This window comes from Mastomys coucha, unplaced genomic scaffold (assembly GCF_008632895.1).
Source record: "Mastomys coucha isolate ucsf_1 unplaced genomic scaffold, UCSF_Mcou_1 pScaffold18, whole genome shotgun sequence".
Taxonomy (NCBI): domain Eukaryota; kingdom Metazoa; phylum Chordata; class Mammalia; order Rodentia; family Muridae; genus Mastomys; species Mastomys coucha.
The window spans coordinates 25641728-25646532 of NW_022196900.1; the positions used below are offsets into that span (position 1 = coordinate 25641728).

General features: G+C 42.6%; 1 pseudogene; it reads right to left on the reverse strand.

Annotated features, from left to right (window-relative positions):
• Positions 1-2838: 2838 nt before the first annotated feature.
• On the reverse strand, positions 2839-4490 carry LOC116096139 (annotated as a pseudogene).
• Positions 4491-4805: the final 315 nt, after the last annotated feature.

Here is a 4805-nt window from a genome sequence, read left to right on the forward strand (position 1 = left end):
CCTCCCTCCCCCCCCCTCAGGTCAGAAGCAAGTAAAAGGATACCTGGAAGATCATCTCCTCAGCTTTCAGCAATCTGGAATCTCCTGGACTCCCAACTAGTAAGGGTAAGAGCCAAGAAATTGAGGACAACGTTGAACTAGACAAACAGAACACCAGGTAAAATGCCCAAAAGAGGTTTAATAAATGATCTTACTCTTTTCTACTTTGCTTTGGTCAGATATTTCAGGGCAATTGCCTCTTGAAATGTTTACAGAGCCAACCTGGGGTGTCACCTGGAGCCAGCTATGGACAATCAGCTCAGGCTGTTGCAGGCTGAGTCCTGGTCTGTAGAAAGAAAAGCTGGAGGGGACAAGACCTCTGTCCACTCTGCCTAAGGGGCTTTTTGCAACAGTATGGAAATTGCTACCAGAAAAAATGTGCAGGGCATAAACTGAAAATTGACTTGTAATGTAGCCTGAGTTTTCCTCTGTGGGTCTCAGTATTCCCATCTGTGCACTAAGGAACTCTCATTTTTAATGTGAAATGCAAAAATGTTGTAGCGGAATTGACATCCAGTTTGGTGTCTTCAGTCCTGAACTCTCATCTGCTAGCCTTTGCTCTCTTTTATCTGTAGAACATTATTCAGCTTTTCTACTCTTAGCCTTGGTATCCCAAATGTAATATGGAAAAGGAAATGAACATACTTGCTAAGCTCCATATGGTATTCCAACATTCTAGTTTAGTGTACCTCTTTGTTTGAAAGGCACAGCAGGGTACAGCTGTTAACATATCAGTTGTCATACTGAGTGAACTTCCATGGAATATTTGAAGCTGATCTTTAAAACCCGTCATGCTAGAAAGGCTTCAGAGATAATCCTCCCCTCTGCCTACTTCTGCTAAATTACATTAGTTCAGGAAAAACTAAGGTTCTGGTTGTGATGTAGAGATAGATGGGTGGGGCTGCCTTAAGACAAATTGAAACTCACACCACCCTGTATTTTTTAATCCTACCTTACTGGAATACACAGAAAGTGCAGGAGAAAGTCAACCTTTTTTTTGCTGGATCTTCCCTTTTATGATGTATGCAATGTCATGTTGTATTCAGTTTTACAACTACATCTTGAGTTATAGACAAAAACATTTATGAAGGTTTTTTCCTATTGCAGAGAAGACTTATTCACACTCTACCACACAACATTCTTCAGTACCATATACTTATATACACTATTACTCTATTTCTTAATGTGGAATTCTAGATATGAAACTTTCTGGGACTTTCACATTATCTGAAATATACTGGGTACCCAAAGTCTGTCTTATCTATTCTACCCATCATATGAGGATTAAGAGAAGATATTAACCAATGGTAAGGCCTCATGGTCACACGGCTAGCAGGCTAGCAAAGTATCAGAGTTGAGATGCTATCATAAGATTAGATATTTCCAGGGGTTCTGTATTGCCACAAAATACTTGTATGTGACCCTCCTTCAGACAAGCTCTGATTCTTCAGACCTCGCCTTGCCACAGATAACCACGCCTCTCTTCCCACCTCCTGCTAATTGCCACGCCTCTCTCCAAGTTCCAGCGCCAGAAGTCCCGCCTCCAGAGACTGAAGGAGAAGTTGCTGATTGGGCCAAGATGCTGATGAACTTCGGGGAGGGGTTTTGCCTTACCTATTCTATCTGGTTTTGCTTGTAACAACATGTATTGAATGAAAGATGATTGACACACATCTGTGTTGGCTAATTTTTATGAATCCTTGCCAAGGATCTGGTACCCCAAAATGGTTTTCCAGCACCCTGACCCCATTCCAGAAAACCCATTCGTACTTGTGGCGGCTGGACGGCTACACTAGTATAAACATGGCCGTTTGTGTGTGTGTGTGTGTGTGTGTGTGTGTGTGTGTGTGTGTGTGTATGTGTGTGTATGTATGTGTGTCCCTTTTGGAGAAAAACATGAGGTTATAAGGAGTGTATGATGGTATGAATATGCGGGAAGTGACACAATTAGGACGTGTGACCCTGTTGGAGTCAGTACATGTGTCACTGTTGGTGTGGGCTTTAATATTTTAGTCCTAGCTACCTGGAAGTGAGTGAGTATTCTAGCAGACTTCAGATGAAGAAGTAGAACTCTCAGCTCCTCTTGTACCATGCCTCCCTGGATGCTGCCATGCTTCCATCTTGATAAAAATGGACTGAACCACTGATCCTGTAAGCCAGCCTCAATTAAATGTTCTCCTTATAAGAGTTGCCTTGGTCATAGTGTCTGTTCACACCAGTAAAATCCTAACTAAGTCAGAAGGTATACAAACTAGTGGGGCTAGTAAAAACAACCTAGACCTGCCGGCCTCTGCAAGTTTCTGTGTACGATTTCTTACTTAGACTGTAGAGCACATTTGATTATGATAGAGTTTCTGGCAGAGAATCCTCAGATGTTCCACTAAAAAGGCCTCTCTCTCTTTCTCTTTTAAGTACATATTGATTAGAGTCCGAATAACCTCAACTCTATTCTTAGGACTGCACCTTAATTACAATGGATTCTCAGTAAAACCTGATGTTTCAGCCTCTGCCTATTCTTTCCCCTTCCCCTGTGTCTAATATTCAGAACAGAATTATGCATCAGAATGACTTCCTTTTAAAAACATGATTTGCAAGCAAGATATTAATAATATTGAAGTCACATTAATTGTTTCAACCTTAGTAATACAGAAATGAATTTTTAGATTGAATTCAAAGCTTAATTTTAAAAATTCATTTTATAAAATTTATGATTACATCCTAATATGATAATGGGAACAATGGCAAAAGAAATAACAACAACAATAATATAATAATCAACATTAAGCAATTACAATGTGCTCCACACTATAGAAACAGTTATGTTTATTATTTCACTTAATAGAATAACCACACATACTATTATTATTTCTACTTTGCAAGATTTGGGTCCAGAGAGCGAAAGAAATTTACCCAGTTAATACAAAGAGTCTAGAACCTTTCTGGCTCTTGAGGCTGGGATTTTTAATTATCAATATAAACTAAATCTCTTAGTGAAAAACAGGAATGTGAGAGCTGTGGAGAGAGGCCCTAGAAGAGGAACTATGAGTTCTGATGGGTTCTGGGCAGTGGGGGATATCCTGAGGGGTATCCCCTCAGGGGATAACCACTAGGAGGTTTTGCTTGTGGCCACCCTAGAGATTACACTGGAAATCTGAGTGGTCCAGACACTAGGTGGGAAGTCAAGAGACAGAAACAATGATTCAGACCAATCAGATGACTACAAACCTGAGGTCTACAGCAGGGCTCCAGGTGGTCAGGCATAGTTCTGGACATCTAATGAAGCAATGGCATAGGAAGGGCAAGCACTGGGCTGGCCTTGAGCAGCCTTGATGACATCAGGGACAGGGAAGACCTAAGCGTCAGAGACAGGGATTTCAAGTCCATGCTTTACTTGGCCTAAAGGACCTGCAAACAAATTTGGCTTTGCTGCAAGGTTCTGATTGTACTTTGGCTAGACACTCATACCAGCAAGGGGCACGCAGAGCCGTAGCACTAGGTCAACAATAAAAGTATCTTCAGTCGCCCTGGACCGATGGGACACCATGGGACACCAAGACGTCCTGGTCATTGGACTGGAACAATTTACACGCCTGCATAGTCTCGGTCACAGAACTGGTCTGGTTCACTTTGAGAAGGAGGCGGTTGCAGGACTTCTCGCCTGTAGCCTTGGCAATCTGTTTAGGATTGGTTACTGTGAGGTCATCCCCAAACCACCTGGATGCCCTCACTAACTGTGAACTTCCGTCAAGTGTTCCAGTCTTCTTGGTCAAAGAGGTTTTCAATGGACACCACTGGGTAGTCCTAGATGAAGGACTCGTACAGGTCGTGTGTGATGTACCTGCTGGAGTCATTCTGAGACTTGATGTCCAGGTCATACTTGCCAGACATGTAAAACTTAGAGGTAGCAACATCCACACTGATGACAACCTAGTCAGTATAGCCGGCCTTTGCAATCTCAGTCTTCAGCAGTTCCAGGGCCTTTTTGTTCTCCAGGATGTCAGGTGCAAATCCACCCTCATTACCCACATTGGTGGCATCCTTCCCATACTTCTCTATGATTGTGTTCCTCAGGTTGTGATAAGCCTCTCCTCCAGTGCATATGGCTTTCTGAAAACCGAAGGCCTCCACAGGCAGGATCATGATCGCTTCCATGGCTAGCTTACTGCAGGCATGAAAACCACCGTTAATCACATTGAAAGCTGGCATAGGTAGGATGACTTCAGGCTTGCCAGCCAAGTCAGCAATATGATAGTAATGGCATACCAATTTTGTGGAAAGCCAGGGACACTCCCAGGATGGCCTTTGCACCAGATTTAGATTTATTCTCAGTGTGTGCGATCCATCTCGATCATTAATTTGTCAATGTTCTCTTGCTCCACAACGTTCAGTTCTTGCTAAGCAGAGCAGGTGCAATAGTGTTATTCAACAGCCTTTGAGTCACCCTTCCCCATGAAGCATATCTGTCATTGTCGTGGAGTTTGATGGCCATATAGATGGCAGTGAATGCATTGCTGGACACTACAGCTCAGAAGAGACCTTTTGCAATGTAGAGATCCACCTCAACTATGGGAATCCCACAGGAGTCAAAGATCTCTGGGGCATGGATCTTGAAAATAGATGTGGTGAACTTCTGGCCATCAGACTACTGTGAAAGAAGGAAAGAGGGTTCTGCAGATATGGAAGAGAATCATATTCTGATGTTTTTAATGAATTAAATATATTTGATAATTAAGATGCCCCTCCCCTCCTCTCCTCTCCTCTCCTCT